Source organism: Hippopotamus amphibius, chromosome 4 (assembly GCF_030028045.1).
Source record: "Hippopotamus amphibius kiboko isolate mHipAmp2 chromosome 4, mHipAmp2.hap2, whole genome shotgun sequence".
Classification (NCBI taxonomy): Eukaryota; Metazoa; Chordata; class Mammalia; order Artiodactyla; family Hippopotamidae; genus Hippopotamus; species Hippopotamus amphibius.
The window spans coordinates 25,346,373-25,366,146 of NC_080189.1; positions in this window are offsets into that span (position 1 = coordinate 25,346,373).

Here is a 19,774-nt window from a genome sequence, read left to right on the forward strand (position 1 = left end):
TGGGATTCTATCCTGCCATTTCATTTGAGAGTCTGAATCCTTTTCCTTAATGTTTAGTGTCTTCTGAGGTTCTAAGAGGACAACTTTATCCACTTCTCCCTTTTTCCCTCTTTCACCTCTTTCTGTATCACTTAGAACAGTTTCCCCTAGAATAGTTTGGGTCCTGGACATAGGTGGATAGGCATCAGAATAAGATAAGAGCCTTTTTTGTTTTCTTTTTGTTTTTGGCTGCATTGGGTCTTGCGTTGCTGTGCACGAGCGGCGAGTGGGGGCTACTCTTTGTTGTGGGGTGTGGGCTTCTCACTGCGGTGGCTTCTGTTGTTGTGGAGCATGGGTTCTAGGCCTGCGGGCTTCAGTAGTTGCAGCATGGGGGCTCGGTAATTGTGGCTCAGCAGCTCTAGAGCACAGGCTCAGTAGTCGTGGTGCATGGGCTTAGTTGCTCCGCGGCATGTGGGATGGAATCTGTGTCCCCTGCACTGGCAGGTGGATTCTTAACCACTCTGCCGCCAGGGAAGTCTCTTTTCTTTTCTTTTCTTTTTTTTTTTTTTGACTTAAGTTGACTTGTTTTTTCCTTTCTTCCCATTTCAAAATAAATAAATAAATAAATAAAAGGAAACTGAAAATCATTCAGTTGACATGTGGACAATATTACCTTCTTTTACTTGAGTGATGGTCTCTCCATTTTCAGTTTTTGTTTCATCAAAAGTTGACATTTTAATATCAAGCGTTATTTCCTCCCACTCCCTGTCATACAACTGGAAAAAGGTATCTTTTTGCAGGTAATTTGATAGCCAAGATTTTGCGAAAGGATATTGTATCTAACACAGCCACAAATTTTAGGTATTTACCCATACTTTTCTAAATCTGTGAGAAGCGAAAAGCAGTGATGTTTATGTTTTAATATCATAAGAAAATAAAACATTTGAATATAGAGACAGTGATTGATAACAATTTCAGCCCTAAAAAGAAGGAATTAGATGTTTCAAGCTTGAGAAGATCACCGGGGCAGCTAATTAGGTACGTTGGTGAGTTTGTACCCATGCTTGTCTTTCCAAAGACATGCTATATCAGGTTCAGAGTCCTTGTTACAAAGCTCACATTGGGAGCCAGAGTTGGATGAGGTGAGTTAGTTTTTGTGCCCAATTTCCATCCTGTCTCATTAGAAAGATAAAAATCTTTATTAACTCATTCCCCTGTTTTGAATTTCTGATGAAGAGCCAGGAACCTAGTTGAACTGACTCTTACATCAAATACAGGAAGGGGTTCTGTGGAGCCACAAGTGAATGTCCACTGGGAGCAGAAGACTTCCTCTCTCGAGGAAGAGAGCTGTGATGTGGGTCAGGACCGTAAGACACAGATTTTTTTTTTTTTTATAAATTTATTTATTTATTGGCTGTGTTGGGTCTTTGCTGCTGCACGAGGGCTTTCTCTAGTTGCGGCAAGCAGGGGCTACACTTCGTTGTGATGCGTGGGTTCCTCGTTGCTGTGGCTTCTCTTATTGCGGAGCACGGGCTCTAGGCACGTGGGCTTCAGTAGGTGTGGCTCACGGGCTTAGTTGCTTTGCGGCGTGTGGGATCTTCCTGGAGTAGGAATTGAACCCGTGTCCCCTGCAAGGGTAGGCAGATTCTTAACCACTGCACCACCAGGGAAGCCCAGACACAGACAATGATTCTCGAGAGGAGTAACGTCATCAGTGTCACCCAGATGTCTCAGGCTATGTTTGTCATTAGGGGATAAGCTATGGTAGCTGGAGCCCCCCACCTGCCTGACTCTGGTGGCCTCCCGAGGTCACTTGTGTTATTTCTGGGGTTTTATGAATGTCTTCGGACTAGCCTGGCAGTGGTGGTCACTGCACCTTCCATCCAGATGGTCTCTGTTCCGTCCCCCACGTGTTTCCACTGCTTCTGGGGTTCAGGATTTCCTGCTTTCTTAAAGGGGCTGGGAGAATAGCCCCCATGGCTCTGCATCTCACCCCCTGAGCCAGGTAGCAGCTCTGCTGGTCTGGAACTGCACCAGCTCTCCCTCGAACTCTTCCACCAGTTTCTGGCCTTTTCTCCCTCTGAGCATGGGAAGGAAGAGCAGGAGGCAGAGGCAGAACAGATACCTTACCCTTTGCTCCTTCCCATTCTTTTCTCTTCTTCATCGTCCTCCCCTCTCATCATCCCCAGTCTCTCCCAGGTAGAAAATATAAGTGCTGTGCATGATGTCTACGAAAGTCAGAAACAGGTCCTGGGGTGGGGAGACGGTTTAACAAGAGAAGGGAGAGTTGAGATTTGTTGGAGGCTCCACTCAGCCAGGCGAGAATACTGTCCAAATTAATAGGCACATAGATGGAGAATCTCTGGACTCCATCCTCCTCCTCCTCTCTCTCTGCTTCTCCTTTTATCTTCTGTGACCTCTGTGTTAGGATGGGCCTGCAGGCGCCCCTTGCTTTGGTCCCCTTAAATTTCTGAAGCTGAGGAAAACCAGGGAAAGTCTCTGGCTGGGACCCTCTCTTCAGATTGTGTTTCCTCACTAGACCCACAGAAAGAAGGTCTGTGTCTCTTGTTCTCAGACCCAGGCCTTGAGTGACAGGGGCGTCTCTGAGGCTTACACAGTCCAGGGCTGCCCAACAGATGGCTCCCGAACTTGGGCTTTTGAGAAAAACAGAGAGGCCAATGCCTTTAGGTCTTTGACAGCACCTTCCCCAGAGGCTGGTGGCTACCACAGTGTCCAGAACACCTTGATGAGCTCTGGCAGGTACAAGCAATATCTCAGAGAGTATGTTGAAACTGCTTACATAAATAAACTTCTCCGGCATCGAAGAAATACTCATTTGTGGAAGGTCAATAGGCTCATTATTCTTAGCCGTTTATACAAAGACTCCCAAGGGCAGATATCTACTTGACAGCATTTTGTTGGATTATTGTATTTACTAAATGGCAAGAAAACAAAATTTCCTCTAAAAGTATCTTAGAATTTTTATTGTCCTTCCCTCAGTAAGAGAAAAATGGTATTGCTGGACTTAACGGCTGTATTGTAACATCTGCAGAGAGGTATAGTTGGCAAAGCACTTTCCAATACACCATCTTATTTAATCTTTACAGCAGCCCTGTCTGGTGATGAGGAACAGGACTGCCGAGGGCTTTGCCCAGGGTCACACAGCCAGCAGGGACCAGAGCAGCAGCATCAGCTTTCTCATCTTATTTCATGGTTCTTTGGTGGATCTTAAAATTAGGGTGAACTTGAACAAGGCGAATATGAAGTCCTTAGCTATTCCAGTCTCCTTAATTTGTCACATCATCAACGGTGGTAGTTTTAGCCCCTTCATAGGCCTTTCCTTGTCTTCGGGAAACGCCCCAACATCTTTCTCATATTTTTCTATTTTTTTTATGTGAGAATTTTGAGAGATTTTTATAATTTTGTTTTTGAGTTATTTGGCTATGAGTAACTCATTTAATTTAAAAGTTGGCAGTGATACCTTAGCAAGCATGGTGGATATACTCAGGGACTCCTGCAAGTGAGAAAAATCTATCCTACAAGTTGTTTTCAGATATAATAAAGATTTTAAGTATATTAGATTCAAAAATTAATAGAACCTATGTAAGGCTATTTATGCTAGACATTTTATTAAGCATTTGTTTTTATTTTGCAGGGTTTTATTCATATCTTTTTAGGGATTACATATTTTCATAGATCTTCAAAAAGCACATTTTCAGTTTTCTCATCCATAAATTGGATATAATAGCACCTGCCTCATAGGGTTGTTATGAAGATTAAATCAATTTCAATTAATAAACTTAAAGCTCTCAGAACAATACTTAGCACGCCATACTCAATAATGATTAGTTAGTATTGTTTTTCTATTAGACAAAAGAGTTTCTTTATATACCTCACGACAGAGAACCAGTGATTTGACAATTTGAATCCTAATATAATCCATGACTACTAGTTTATGTTGACTACCCAAATAATTTTGGAATATAGCTCCTAAGAAATGATACAGTTTAAGAGAAGAGACTATAGAAGGCAATTCCAGTCAAAGATAGCAACAGTATTAATGGGAATGTTTTAATGAGAGGCAAAAATCAGCCCTTTCCAGTAGAGTAGAATAGAGTAAGACGATTAAGAGCGTGGATGTCTTTTTTCATATCTTGGCTTTGGGTTTCCTCCCTCTGTGATCTGTAAGTTATTTGAGCCCTCAAAGCACCCATTCCTTCATCTGTCAGATGAGTTATTAATAGTAAGTACATCGAGGGCTGGGGAAGATTAAATGAGATGGTGCCAAATTGCTTAGCCCAGGGCCTGGCACAGAGTGATGGTCAAAATGCTGGCTGTTACAATCATGAGCTCAGGACAGGAGCCCAGAGACTGGTTCCTTCTTTAGCCCAGATAGCCCGGATGCTCACTTACCCTCATTATATCCCCAGACACCAATGCTCTGCAATTCTTTAACATTCTTGCTTATAGGTGATTAAAAAAATTTACATCTCATCTCCCTCTCCCATTTTTCTGAAGTTCCAATACCCCCCCCAGGTGGTAAACCTCTATTTGAGAATCAGTGGTTATTCTGCATATTTCTTCCAGCCAAGGAAATGTTGTCAAGCATTGATCTGCTTTCTATAGTTTCTATTATAAAAAATATATGCACACATACATATATGTTTATATTTGAATGATATAATCACAATTTCCATAATATAAAAATATAATACTGAATAAAAATTTCAAAACTCTATAGTTAACACTTTCTGATTCTTCTATCATTTGTCTGAAACATAGGTTCCCTGTGGTAGGAGACAAAGTACAAAGAATACTGTTCAGTTTGGTTGGCCACAGGTTGGGAAAAAACCCAAATTTTCCAAGACAATTTACTAATTATCTGAGCAAAAAAAAACCCACTCATATTTTAATGCATAACTAATATTGTCATGTCAATTGTTTGAACACTTTTGTCAAAAGTAATTTATTTTCCTTTTAAGAGAAATACACCTGCCCTTGATAATTAAATTTCTGCTAAGTACTTTTCTTTTTCCCTCGTGTAATGGCTTTCTATTTCAACCCCAACTTCTTTAATTTAAATGTGAAATTTGTGAGTCAAATATGGCAAATGGTATAAAATGCAAAATTATCTTTTAATTCATTACTCTACAGTTTTATTCATTTCTGTAATAGGCTTCATAGTGGGTAAGTATTGACTTTAAGTCAATTAATTTAGAAATGATTCCTATTTCCAAGACACAGCACTGGTCTTAACCTGTTCTGTGGTTCATCACTTTTAAGCATGGGTGAGACTCAAAGAAATTTTGTAAGAACTGAAAATTTGAAAATGGGGATAAAGAAACAGGGTGGGGATTGGTATACCACTGGGAGGGGAATTGGACAAGTGAAAGAAAGTGTTCTGAGAAGGAGGAAAGGGAAAAGTCAGAGCTTCCTGTAGCTTAGTGGGTAGAAAATAAAAGAATGCTGGCATTAGAGGCTCGAACAGCATAATTAGATCTGAATCACATAAGACATTGAGATTTTTAACCCATGTTAGTAGTTTCAGAAAACAATCAAAGGTTAAAAGTGGTTAATTGTTACAAAAGCCCTCTGTGCTTAAAATTCACTTTCACATTGATGTTAAATATTAAAATACCCCTCATTTCAACATTGTTGTGTTTCTGAGACTATCCTTAAAATATCCGAGACCATAGAAATGTTATGTGCTCATAAACTTACCTGTAGATTTTGTTTATTTGCTTTATGCCACAAAGACTTTTCTGAAAAATGAGTTGCAAAATAAATTTTTATAAACAAAAACATTTTAGAAAAACACCAGAGGAGCTTTCAAACTTAAAAGAACTCAAATAATAATTCTTTGATTTGGTAATTCTGTAAGGTCAACTATACTAGGTTTTAAAAATAGGCAAAACACAAAGCAAAGTTATAAGAGCTCTGGGAAAACAGAGCAAGATAGAAAATTGTTTAAAATGGTCACAAATGAGGCGGGGCTAACAGACTATATATATACACATTGGTCGGCAAATTCTAATATCTCTGTAGGATACACAGGAAACAGAATATCAGTTGCGTCTGGGAGGAGAAGAGAACGAGTGGGCGTTAAGGCTACAGATTTTTCACTGTAAGTCCTTTTGTATTACTTGAATTTTGAACCATGTAGGTGTGTTACCTCCCCTCAAAAAAAGATGCTAAAGACTGTCTTTTTTGGCTTTGTGAAGAAACAGATCATTCTTTCATCTCCGTGTAACTGTTTTAGGTGTCTGTCACGTGCCAGCCACTGTTCTGGGCATAAGTTTGATCACAGACGATCTTTCTGAGGAGGGAACCTGAGAGCTGGACCAGACTGTGCCAGGCAAAGGAAGTATGTGCAGCACCTCTGGGGGCAAAGGGTGGAAGGACAAACTATTTTTGGGGAGTGGCCTTTGCGTGTGGATTTACAGGCACATGTGTGTATACTTGCACATCCCTCTGATTTTGGTCCATTTCATCACTGACCCCCATCCCTGGGGATGGCAGGGTCAGCATCTCACCAGGGTGCCAGAAAGTTGTGGACCTGTAAAACCATTTCTGAATTCTACTTTTCATGCCCCCAGGGTTTGCTGCTTTGTGTGGCTCCCATAAATACCACAGATAACACTCAGAAGGGCCGTATTAAGTTTCCTCTCACAGAGGCAAGCCTGAGGTATTCCTCCTCAACAACCAGAGAGAATGTCAACAAGGAAGAGAAGAGAGGAGAGTTTTGGCCTCATGCCCAGAATCACCTGCAGGGATGGTACCTTTGCAGGGGGAGGGTGTGGTCCCTCAAATAGGAGGATTTGGGAGAGATTCAGTGGGACCAGGTGAACTATGAAAGTGGCTGGTAAAATAATGCTTGAGGTTATGATTTTCTTGTCCCCCCATCATTATTTTTTTTTTCTTTAGGTCATAAAGAGAGTCGTTTGATTTTTTTCCTGTTTATTTAACAACTTGTCATAACATGTCAGGTACAGCTTTAAATGCTTTCATTTATTAATTCACTTTATCCTCTTAACATCCTTGTTGTTAGTCCCACTTCACTGACAATGAAACTGAGTCACAGAAGTTAGATAACTTGCCCTTGATCACATAGCTGGTGGGTACAGAGCTGGGTTTCTAACCCGCGCACATGGGCTCCAGAGTCCTGCCCTTATTGAGTATATTGGTAAAGGAATACATTTAAATTTCCTTATTTTCCATCTCGAAGGATTTCCATTCCATTTGAATATTGATGCAAACACCCTTAGAAAAATAATTTGACAATAGCAAGTGCCAGCATTTAGATTACATTACAATTAGAAGGGAGATAGAGAAGGAAGTTTATTAGCTTGTATGTTCAATCAGAAGATTTGATCTGGCTTAATTCAATTTTCCAGATGAATCCAAAAAAGGAAATTAACACAGGGTAATAACTGGTTGAACTCATCTCTTATTAGATAAACATGTTAGTGTAATGCAATTTTGTCCCTTTTGGGTATGAAGTTTTGATAGTAAAAACACCCGTGAAGTTCATCATACAGTTGTCATGGAAGAGCAAACAAAAGGTGCAGAGCTCAAGGTCCCCATTCAACAGCCCAGCGTTTATTCGTTCCATGGGACACATTTTACCTTATGGCGCCATTACACTTTATTCAGGCACTATTAGCAAGTACAATGGCCTGTAAAGAGAAATTAACTTTCAATAAAGATATCAGGAATGAAGCAAAATATGGGAAGTTCCTACTCTTGCTATTGGGATCCCTAAAATGTACCACAAAGTTCTAGCAGTAAAATTTCTTTGAGTCACGTGATGCTCCATGACAGGGCTTCCGTGGAAAGATAAAGTGGGACAGGATACCCTTTCCCATTTTGCCCTTGCTAGCCATTCCCAAACCTATGGAAGATTGTGTGGTTCCTCCTAAATGCCTGCCCGTTTCCTTCCAGCACAGATCTAACATTGTACCACCTCTCATTTAACTGTGCAGGAGTATTCCGCACACAGTCAGTGCTCAGTAAATGTTGACTGCATGATTGAACTCACTGAACAACCACATCACAGAAATTACCTGTAGTCCTCGTCACAATCCCAAGCACTGTGATTCCTGTTTTCTAGATGAGGAAACTGGAGCTCAGACAGATTACCTTGTCCTTAAAGGAGTTACCAAGGGCCAGTGACAGGATGTGTGACAGGTCTGCCTGCATCAGAGCCATGTGCTTTCTTTAGCGGCAGCATAAGATCCTCTGAAATGAAATTGTAGTTGATAAAAACAGACTGAATTATGGTTTGACATAACACGATGGCGGCAACCCCACACAAACCAAGAGAATCTTGTGTTTTTTTGTGATTCTAGGCGTGGACATAACCTTTTACGTAGTTTTAAGGTTTTGGGAGTGGGGTGAGGTTGAGGATCAGAGAGAGAGGGGGTGATCCCAGAAAGCTGAATGACAACATCCTTGAATTTACATGTGAAATAAACTAATCTAGACAAGAAGGGAAAGAGGGTAAGTAGATGTCGGTCAGAAAGGATCTGTTGTGAGCAGTATGTGTTCAGTTTGGGTATTTTTTTCGGTTCTTATTCATCCGACATCTCTTAAGATACTGTCCCTCAAACTTAAGCGTGCTGAGTAATTTCCTGGGGAGTATATAAAAATTCAGATTCCTAGGCTCTGCCTCAGAAGCCCTGGTTTGGTAAATCTGTGGACCCAAATCTGCATTCTCAACAAGCTCTTCTGTGGTTTCGAAACAGGTAACTCAGAGACCACAGTCAGAAATCTGTCCCTAAGGTTTATAAGTGAAAAAAATGACCTTATAGAGGCTTGTCAAGTCCCTAAAATATTCAGTATCTCAGCTTTAATCTCTTTCCTCTAAAAAATGGAGGAGTCTGTCACATTAAGACGTTCAAATGCGCTTAACAGTTGCTCCCTTAAGGAGCCTCTGCCATTTGGTTGGTTAGTGACTGGAACCTACTGACAGGGGTGGTGACTGCAATGCACAGTTACTGGGTGCAAGGTGCCTTCTGAAAATACTCACTGATGTGAAACACAAGTGCTCTACAGCCTCTCTGGAAGAGCTCTCTATAATGAAATGTAACAATTATCCTCACTACTGTAGTTAAGTTTAAATGTTAATGTCTTAAGCCTCTATATCCTTAGGCTGCTCTCCCAAGTCCTCCAGTTTATGAAGAGTCCAGAGAGGCTGGGACATTGAATCAATGCCTTTCACTGTATAGAAAAATCCTCCTTTTTCTTGAAATCTCTTTGTTGTTACCATGTAGGCGGGAGCTGTGCCTCAACGAAGATATAATTAAAATGAAGCCTCATCAATGAGTTTGCTAATAGTATTTCCCTGTTTATAGCTAAATTCTGCTTCAAGGCCCACACATGTACTCTCGTTGCAGGTAAGGGTATGGCTGGCTACCTGTATCAGGTAGAACCTCATGGGTTGCAGTTTGAGAGTTATATTACTTTAGTTCAGGGTGAGATCTTCATTTTTAAAAAGTCATGACATTGAATCTGTCACTTCAGGAAGCTTAACTTGTCTTGGGGTTGATGAAATCAAGCGGAATTCATAGGATGCTTTATGAACAAACAGGAATCCCAGTTTACCCACTTGCACTGGAAGGACCACTTCCTCTGGATGGTTGGAGGTGTCTGTCCTCGGGTGGTATGGTGGCTGCTGCTGAGAGTGTTTTGGTGAGCACAGAGTTAAAGGAGGAAATAGAGTGTTGCTAGAATGATATTTGATTTAGGTTAATATTAATTGCTGTGTGGGCTTTCTCCAGCTTAGGAATATTTCTGTCCAAATAAGTCCTGGTTATCTCTATTTAGGGCACACTTTTCACTCTTCTGAGCTGAAGTTACACATATGTCTTTTGATGATCCTGTTGTTTTTTATGACTGCGTCAGTTTCCCCAAACTTTTATTACAACACCATTTCTAAAACCAATTAACAATTTATCTTATTGCTACATTTTAGCAAGTTACCTTTTCATCTCTAATTTTATCAGCAAACTATCTAAATAAATCATAGTAATAATGGCAACATATATGTCAAAAGAGACCTCATCTTGAGGATGATCCTGAGGGTCAGGGTGGACTGTGACTTATCTGTGGTCATCTAGCCCATTAGTGGTAGAATCTGTACTAAAATCCAGTCCTCTGACCCCTAGTATGGACTCTAATTCACACAGCTTTGTGTTCCCATGGCTAACTGGAGATATGGGACAGTTCTCAGCTGTAGAATTGAATGCAACAAACTAGCTCACCTGGGAAGAGAACCTACTATGGTGACCTCTTTAACACAGCATTCTAACCAACCTAACCAGTCTACATGTGTTATCCCAGTTCACTGTAACCATGAAAAAGATGAGGGGCAATACTTGCTTTGTGTGGGCCTCAAGCGAATTACTACAGCTAGATAGATTTGTCTAAGATTTATCAAAAGTTTTCATTGCTCCATTTTCTTGACAATTTCAAATATTAACAATTATCAATAACTTGGGTTTTGAAGTTATTTCTCCCTTCTGTCTTAGAAAAGCATTTGCCCCTTTGAAGCCATATGTCTGGCGTGGGTATAGAATTCCCATCAAACAGAAAGAGAACCATTAAATTTCTTTTTTGAAAATTGAAAACTGTAAAATGGCTTTTCATGGCCCTATAATTTGAAGATTATTGAAAGCATTTCCCCATAATTCCTAATACAGGGAATCTATAATATAGGTACATAATAAATATTTGGAATGAATGAATAAATATTTACTTTGGTCATCAAATGAAGTATATGAAGTTATATTTATATTACTTATCACTCCTTTGATAGCACTGGATGGAAATAATGAGATTCTCACAGATGAGAAACCAGATGTCAGAGGACCAGTCAAGTGGCTGGTTGTATTGTGAAGCCTGAAAACCAGGCTAGGTGTTCTAGCTGCTAAATCGCTTACTTTCCCTTATGATGTGTTATCAAGATCTTTGATAATTTTTGTAAAAGGAAATCATGACTCTCACACAAATATAAAATGAATATTTATCAAAGGTTTTATTTAAATCCTAATTAATGAGGGAACAAGTAAGATGGTAAAACTTGTTCAAAGAACATTTGAATAGCTACACATTTATAGGCAATACAAAGATAAGAGTGAGGGGATAGATACAGAGCTGGTTAATATCCAACTGAGCTGTAATCTCTCTGGTTATCGATTCCACCAAACAAAAATCTACAAGTTAACTTCTGTTCTGCACAGTTGTAAACTGGCCCAGGCAATAAAAAGCCAAGCCTAGCACTGCTCTGAAAGGGTTCCCAGTAATCTCCTTTTGTTTCCTTCCAAGTTTTAGATAATTTTATGACACCCTGGTGTGCTAAGGTTTTCTTTCCATCAGCACTTTCTTACTGCCCAGGCTGCTTTCTTTTTTTTTAAGCTCTTTATTGGAGTATAATTGTTTTACACTGTTGCGTCAGTTTCTGCTGTACAACAAAATGAATCAGCTGTATTTATACATATATCCCCATATCCTCTCCCTCCTGAGTCGTCCTCCGACCCTCCCTATCCCACCCCTCTAATTCATCACCAATCATCGAGTTGATCTCTCTGTGTTATGCAGCAACCTCCCACAACCTCCTACTAGCTATCTGTTTTACAGTTGGTAGTGTATATATGTCAATGCTACTCTCTCACTTTGTTCCAGCTTCCCCTTCACCACCCCCCCACCCCGTGTCTTCAAGTCCGTTCTCTACATCTGCATCTTTATTCTTCCCCTGTCACTGGGTTCATCACTACCTTTTTTATTTTTAGATTCCATATATATGTGTTAGCATACAGTATTTGTTTTTCTCTTTCTGGCTTACTTCACTCTGTATGACAGACTCTAGGTCCATCTACCTCACTACAAATAACTCAATTTCATTCCTTTTTATGGCTGAGTAACATTCCATTGTATATGTGTGCCACAGCTTTTTTATCCATTCATCTGTTGATGGGCATTTAGGTTGTCTTGGCTGTTGTAAATAGTGCTGCAATGAACATTGTGGTACATGTATCTTTTTGAATTATGGTTTTCTCAGGGTATATGCCCAGGAGTGGGATTGCTGGGTCATATGGTAGTTCTATTTTTAGTTTTTTAAGGACCCTCCAAACTGTTTTCCTTAGTGGCTGTACCAATTTACATTCCCACCAACAGTGCAGGAAGGTTCCCTTTTCTCCACACCATCTCCAACATCTATTGTTTCTAGAGTTTTTGATGATGGCCATTCTGACCAGTGTGAGGTGATACCTCATTGTGGCTTTGACTTGCACCTCTCTAATGATCTAGTGATGTTGAGCATCTTTTCATGTGTTTGTTAGCTATCTGCATGTCTTCTTTGGAGAAATGTCTATTTAGGTCTTCCGCCCATGTGTGGATTGGGTTATTTGCTTTTTTGGTATTAAGCTGCATGAGCTGCTTGTATATTTTGGAGATTAATCCTTTGTCAGTTGCTTCACTGGCAAATATTTTCTCCCATTCTGAGGGTTGTCTTCTTGTCTTGTTTATGGTTTCTTTTGCTGTGCAAAAGCTTTTAAGTTTCATTAGGTCCCATTTGTTTATTTTTGTTTTTATTTCCATTATTCTAGGAGATGGGTCAAAAAGGATCTTGCTTTGATGTATGTCATAGAGTGTTCTGCCTATGTTTTCCTCTAGGAGTTTTATAGTGTCTGGCCTTACATTTAGGTCTTTAATCCATTTTGAGTTTATTTTTGTATATGGTGTTAGGAAGTGTTCTAATTTCATTCTTTTACATGTAGCTGTCCAATTTTCCCAGCACCACTTCTTGAAGAGGCTGTCTTTTTTTCCATTGTATATCCTTGCCTCCTTTTTCAAGGACAAGGTGCCCATATGTGTGTGGATTTATCTCTGGGCTCTCTATTCTGTTCCATTGATCTATATTCTTGTTTTTGTGCCAGTACCATACTGTCTTGATCATTGTGGCCTTGTAGTATTGTCTGAAGTCAGGGAGACATTCCTCCAGCTCTGTCTTTCCTTCTCAAGATTGCTTTGGCTATTCGGGGTCTTTTGCATTTCCATACAAATCATAAAGTTTCTTGTTCTAGTCGTGTGAAAATGCCAGGGTGCTTCTTGCACTGATCCTTTATTTCTCCTTTTCTTCCCCCCCTTACTGTTTCCAATATACATATTTCCTTTCAATTGAAATTCTACTAAAGTTTTGTCTTGGGTGAAAGTGAATTGTGGCATTTAACCTGTGATTTCCCTTCTAGCCCATTGATAGTCTCCTCTTTCTTTCATCAGTCTAATCATCCACCCATCCAAATATCCATCCTTACATCACCCTTCCACCCTTACATCCATCCATTTTTCTGTCCCACTTTTACTCATTTGTCTTCACATTTATTCAGCAAGCGTCTGCTAAACTCTGATTACAGGTGGGACATATGTTAGGAGCTGTGGAAAATTAAGATATCATGTCTATGTCTTCTTTGAATTCAAGTTTATCAACTAGTTAGTGGGACAAGCCATCCATGAAAATTATATTACAAGAGTTATTTTGTTTGCCTAGACTAAAATAACAATATTTCAAAGATTTTTCCAAATGCCTACCTAGCACCCGTCTGTATGAACTTTTATCAATAGTAACAGTTCTCACTCTGAAAGGAGCATGCTAATGAAAACAGTTTGATTTAGAAATCTTTAATTTTGCTCACTGAGCTAATTGTCAATTCAACAAAAAGTTAGAGAGTCTGTTAAGCCTTGGGAACTGGTTAGGCACTGGGCATATATCTTCACAGAACTTTGCAAAAGGGGAAATCCTTTCCAGGGAGATGTATCCTTTTGAAGCTGCTAGTAGTCATTTCAGTTTTAGTGTAGTGTATTCTTTTCTTGAGAGAAGATTTTGATAGAGATAGAAAATGTGAGGGCATTTGAGTACCCAAGAAATAAAAAAGAAGAGCTCCCTTTGAAACAATAGAATGAAGAAAATGGATGGAATTTCAGTCATTCTTAAGAATGGGGGGTAGTTTTCAGGGAGTTAGTTATAGGTTGTTTTTTGGAGAGAAGAGGATTACTTAGTTATTTGTTGATTGGTTGGTTAGTTTGCTGCTTAAGGAGAGAGAAAGGAATGGAAGGGAGGGGAGGACGTTACAGAAATCCCCCCATACTTGCCATAGCTATCTGGGCCCTGACCGGGGAAAGGAAAGTGGTGCTAGAAATGCAGAGGGTCTCATTGTCTTAATATAAATAGGCACCTCCTAAACACACCACAGAGGTTGCAAAGTAAGTCACTTAGGAGCCATCCTTGAGAAGCCAGGTAGCTTAACCCTAGCTGAGGGCAAAATCTGGGAAATTGTATTTCCTTGTCTTCCTGATTAACATACAGCTGCTTTCAGCACTGGCTTATTTGGTTTGACACAGTTTAGCAATCTGAATAGTCCACATTAATGAAGAAATAGCCTGCATATGCTAAGCATTAAGAGTTTCCACTATTGTTCCTTTGTTAAAATGTTCATAATTTTGCTCCTGAAGGAGAGAGTGTGGTGGGCTGGGAGGAAGAAGGCTGGGGACTAAGGTCAGGGTCACTTGGAGAGATGAGTGTTAGCCATCTTTGCCAGTGTGTTGGCATCTCCCAGAATTCATCCTATTTTCAGGGAGGAGTCTAAACTGTTATAGATGCCACACATTTTATTCATATGTCTTGAAAATGAAACTGAATATAGAAAGCTGTAGCTAGGATAATGCTGTGCTCAAGAGTAGGCAGTCCTTAATTAATGCTTTTGGGTAATGTAAATAAATTGCAACATTCACTTTCTTTGTCTCCTTTATTTGAATGTACTTCATTTGAATGAGGTTAAGATGTTTGGTAAGGGAAATTTATCTATTTTTTCCTGTAATTGATTTCTAATCCCATAGCTTTGTGGTCGGAAAAGATGCTTGATATGATTTCAATTTTCTTGAATTTACCAAGGCTTGATTTATGACCCAAAATGTGATCTATTCTGGAAAATGTTCCATGTGCACTTGAGAAGAATGTGTAATCTGCTGTTTTTGAATGTAATGTCCTCTAGATATCTATTAAATCAAGCTGATTTATTTTGTCATTTAAAGCTTGTGTTTCCTTATTAATTTTCTGTCTGGATGATCTGTCCATTGGTGTAAGTGGGGTGTTAAAGTCCCCCACTATGATTGTGTTACTGTCGATTTCCTCTTTCATAGTTGTTAGCATTTGCCTTATGTATGGAGGTGCTCTTATATTGGGTGCATATATATTTATAATTGTTATCTCTTCTTCTTGGATTGATCCCTTGATCTTTATGTAATGTCCTTTCTTGTCTCTTGTAACATTTTTTATTTTAAAGTCTATTTTATCTGATATGAGTATTACTACTCCAGCTTTCTTTTGATTTCCATTAGCATGGAATATCTTTTTCCATCCCCTCACTTTCTGTCTGTATGTGTCCCTAGGTCTGAAGTGGGTCTCTTGTAGACAGCATATATATGGGTCTTGTTTTTAGATCCATTCAGCCAGTCTGTGTCTTTTGGTTGGTGCATTTAGTCCGTTTACATTCAAGGTAATTATCGATATGTATGTTCCTATTACCATTTTCTTAATTATTTTGTTGTTGTTTTTGTAGTTCCTTTTCTTCTCTTATGTTTCCCACTTAGAGAAGTTCCTTTAGCATTTGTTGTAGGGCTGGTTTGGTGGTGCTGAATTCTCTTAGCTGTTGCTTGTCTGTAAAGCTTTTGATTTCTCTGTCGAATCTGAATGAGATCCTTGCTGGGTAGAGTATTCTTGGTTGTAGGTTCTTCCCTTTCATCACTTGAGATATATCATGCCACTCCCTTCTGGCTTGCAGAGTTTCTGCTGAGAAATCAGCTGTTAACCTGATGGGAGTTCCCTTGTATGTTATTTGTCGTTTTTCCCTTGTTGCTTTTAATAACATTTCTCTGTCTTTAATTTTTGTCAGTTTGACTACTCTATGTCTTGGTGTGTTTCTCCTTGGGTTTATCTTGCCTGGGACTCTCTGCACTTCCTGGAATTAGGTAGCTATTTCCTTTCCCATGATAGGGAAGTTTTCAACCATAATCTCTTCCAGTATTTTCTCGGGTCTTTCTCTCTCTCTTCTCCTTCTGGGACCCCTATAATGTGCATGTTGGTGCATTTAACATTTTCCCAGAGGTCTCTTAGGCTGTCTTCAGTTCTTTTCATTCCTTTTTCTTTATTCTTTTCCGCATCAGTGATGATCACCATTCTGTCTTCCAGGTCACTTATTCGTCCTTCTGCCTCAGTTAATCTGCTATTGGTTCCTTCTAGTGTATTTTTCATTTCAGTTATTGTGTTGCATATCTCTGTTTGTTTGCTCTTTAATTCTTCTAGGTCTTTGGTAAACTTTTTGATCTTTGCATCCAGTCTTTCTTCAAAGTCCTGGATCATCTTCACCATCATAATTCTGAATTCTTTTTCTGGAAGGGTGCCTATCTCCTCTTCATTTAGTTGTTTTTCTGGGGTTTTATCCTGTCCCTTCATCTGGTACAAAGTCCTCTGCCTTTTCATTTTCTCTATCTTTCTGTGACTGGTTTTTAGTTCCACAAGACAAAATACTGGTGGTACTGCTTGATACTGCTGTCTGCCCTCTTGTGTGGTCAGGGAAATTTAAATACCCAGTAAACGTTAGAGCATAATTTAATAGAAAACATATTATTACCTTAATTTGAAAAATACATTGCATAGAATAACCTACAAACTCAGAGAAAAAAAATCTGTAAGATGGCAAACATATATACCATATATACATATCTAAAAACGTAAACCTAAACACTATTCGTCCAAGTTCTGAATGGTGTGCCCAGGACTGGACTGGTGTCAGCAGGCCAGCTTCTTAAGTATTTATTTATTTATTTATTGGCTGCATTGGGTCTTGGTTGTGGCACTAGGGATCTTTCATTGCGGGGCATGGGCTCTTCACTGTGGTGTGCAGGTTTCTCAGGTTTCTCTCTAGCTGTGGTGTGTGGGCTTAGTTGCCCTGTGGCATGTGGGATCTGAGTTCCCCAACCAGGGACTGAACCAGCATCCACTGCATTGGAAGGTGAATTCTTAACCACTGGACCACCAGGGAAGTCCCAGTAGGCCAGCTTCTACTCCCATCTCTTCCTCTAACTCACCAGGGACTCTGGGAAAGTCCCTGCCCTGCTCTGGGCATCAGTTTCCTCACTGTGACTGGAAGGGTTTGGACAAGGTCATCTCAACAGTTTTTTCCAGCTCAGCAAATCTAGGTTTGGCCAAAATTTGAATTCTTTAGAAACAATGGTCCTGGTTTTTGGGTGACTTACTTCTGTTCCTTCATTCTGAAGCAAACTTTTGGCTTCCCTTCCTGTCTTATCCCCTCTCTCTATTTCCTCCTTGCTTTTTGTTTTCTTAACTCCTTTGTCTCCTCAAAGCCCAGGTGAGAATGGTGGTCCTTGCTGACAGAGAGAAGATCTAAATTTCCTCCCCTATACCTATGAACTTTTACAAAAGAAAATCTTAGGCCTTACGTGCTTAATTTTAGCTTCTGAGATGAGTGTGTGAGAATGTATAACACTTGTCTGAAAACAGTTCCTCAGAAGGAGCCACCCTGGCAAGATGGCTGGTCCTGTCAGATGGTGCAATGGCCGCCTCTACACACTTCTGGTTGAACATGAAGACATGATAGTGTTGTCTGTCTATTTCATGAGGAGTTTACAAAATCCTCACCTGATTAATTTGAACTTGAGCACAGTGACTATCTGAATGTCTTTGCAGTAGGACACTGGGTGTGCCTGGAATGTTTGCTGACTTGAGGGGATGTTTTGGCCTTGCCTGCAGTGGGTGTGGGGTGGGATGGGGGATGGGTGAGACCCCTCCTCACTTCTGGCAGCTGGAGTACCATCTTGTGACACCCAAGTATCTCTGAGAGTCCTCTTAGTCAAGGCATGACTGTGACACAGTCCTCCTTAAACTGTGACAGTGACAGGATCACACCTCAGAGTGTAGCAGCTGGAGGCCCTACACATGCATCTAAAATAGTATCAGAACTGAGGTGAAAGGTTTAATTTTAGGTTTTGAGAGCTAGGCTTTTTTTTTCAAGTCTTGTTGCTTTATCTCCTTTTTTTTTTTTTTTTTTTCTTTTTCTCCCATTGCTGCCAATAAAACTCTTTATTGTCCTTTGTCAGGATGTAGCAATATATTTGCAATACAGATTACTGAAACCAATTTAACATGTCTCTCTTTGTATTGACTTTATATTGTAAGAAATCCTCAATCCCCAGGTCATATGCAGAGAGTTTTAATTTAGTTCAGATTGGACAGATCATGCTAATTTCCAATTGGAAACTTTGGGCTTTAAAAAAAAATGACCCTTTCCTCAAGGACGAATTTACCAGTAAGTGTGCTATTTTAATAGCTAAGGACACCATATAGAGACTCAATCCAACCATTATAGTTCAAAGTAGGGACATGAAAACTTCTTATCAAAGGTCAGAGAAGCGAAAAGAAATCTATTGAAGGTCACACAAATTAAAAACAATGAAGTTAAAACACATTTTTTTTTAAACAAATAACCATCTCAATGTTTTAAACATAGAACCGAGAACAGGAAATTCTATTCTGGAAGTATAACATATGGTAAATATCCTTCAGTAATAAGGTCACTTAAGAAGTAAGGACTGAAAGAAAGGGAAAAAGCAAGCTGGGAAAGAAGGAAGGTGGACAGAGGAAGGGTAGAGTTAGGGAGACAAAGGCAGAGAAAGCAGGGGAAGGAGAGAAGAGAGAAGTGAGCAGGTCCAGGAGTTAAGGATGGGGACTTTCCACGGGCCTGTTTAAACACCCTCCCAGTTCTGAGCAACCATTAACGTGTCTTTGGGGGAAAGGTTACTCCTTCTCCATCTCTTGTTTAAGTTCTCACTTTTCACATCTCCTTATCTGGACCTGGCCCTTCCCACCTACTATTGTTCTGGGCATGGTTCTGTCCTCTGTAGGTCTCCCCACTCCCCACAGCTGTGTGGCCTCCCTCCCGTCTGCAGCCCGAGTGTTCCCGCCAGCTTACGCATCTGCCTCTACCACCACTTACTTTCCCACTCAGAAAATTGCACCCACGAAAGTGCAGAAAAGTGAGCTGGGAATTCCTCCCTCACTTCTAATGTAAAACAATAAAACCCCGGGTGGCTAGAGTCTTTCCTGGAACCTTCATTTCTGCTCCTCTCCTTTCTTCTTTGGTTCCTTTTCTGCTTCTCTTTCTCCCTTCTCTCAGCTTGAAATGGGAAGAAAAAATTTAGAAGCGCAATAATGATTCCAAACAGTAATGATCTTTTTCACTCTTCTTCTTTCCAATGAAGTCACCACAAATTATCTGAATATGGAAGAAGGAAAGAGGAAAAGGAGAAAAAAGGAGAAAATCAGACTGCTGTCAGGTGCAGGCAGGAGAAATCCTTTAGAGTGCTGTGTGATTATCTAGAATTAAAAGAATAAAATTAAACCTATTAACAACTAGTTTGTTTTCTCTATCTGTGAGTCTGCTGCTTTTTTGTTATATTCACTAGTTTGTTGTATTTTTTAGATTCCACATACGAGTGATATCATACAGTATTTGTCTTTCTCTGTCTGACTTATTGTGCTTAGCATGATGCCCTCCAAGTATATCCATGTTGCTGCAAAGGCAACATTTCATTCTTTTTTATAGCTCAGTAGTATTGCTTTGTATACATATACACCACTTCTTCTTTATCCATTCATCTGTTTATGGACACTTAGGTGGCTTCCACATCTTGGCAACTGTAAATAATGCTCCTATGAACATTG